Source organism: Lupinus angustifolius, chromosome LG03 (genome assembly GCF_001865875.1).
Source record: "Lupinus angustifolius cultivar Tanjil chromosome LG03, LupAngTanjil_v1.0, whole genome shotgun sequence".
Taxonomy (NCBI): Eukaryota; Viridiplantae; Streptophyta; class Magnoliopsida; order Fabales; family Fabaceae; genus Lupinus; species Lupinus angustifolius.
The window spans coordinates 22,038,616-22,039,463 of NC_032011.1; positions in this window are offsets into that span (position 1 = coordinate 22,038,616).

Below are 848 nucleotides of genomic sequence, written 5' to 3' on the forward strand. Positions count from 1 at the left end.
TAAATACAAGGCTCGCCTTGTAGTTAAGAGTTTCAGGCAAAGATAAACTATAGATTTCTTCGACACATTTTCACATGTTACTAGAATAACATCCATTAGAGTACTAATCTAGATCACTGCGATACATAATTGTTATTAGTACATCAAATGAATGTTAAGACTGCCTTTTTAAATGGTGATTTGGAAGAAGAAATCTATATGGAACAACCTGAAGGTTTTGAAATACATGGGCAAGAAAATAAGGTCTGCAAGTTAGATAAGTCGATGTATGATCTTAAGCAAGCACCTAAACAGTGGCATAAAAAGTTTAACGACTTAATGATCTTGAATGAGTTTAAGGTGAATGAAAGTGACAAATGCATTTATTACAAATCAGAAAAGGATATTTACATTATCATATGTGTCTATGTAGACGATCTACTCATATTTGGTTCCAACATTCATGTTGTGAATAATGTAAAATCATTGTTGTGTAACAACTTTGATATGACAGACCTTGGAGAGGCAAGTGTAATCCTTGGTATAAAAATTACCAAGTCAAAAGAAAAAATTTCTTTGGAACAATCTCACTATGTGGAAAAGATCCTAAAGAAATATAAATACTTTGACTGTAAACCTACTAGCACACCATACGATCCAAGTGTAAAACTTTTAAGAACATTGGTGAAGGTGTAAGACAAGTTGAATATGCTAGCATCATTGGCAGCCTTCGATATGCCACTGATTGCACTAGACCCGACATTGCCTATGTTGTGGGATTATTATGCAGGTTTACTAGTAGACCAAGTATGGAGCATTGGCATGCTATTGAAAGGGTAATGAGATACCTTAAGAAAACAATGAACCTT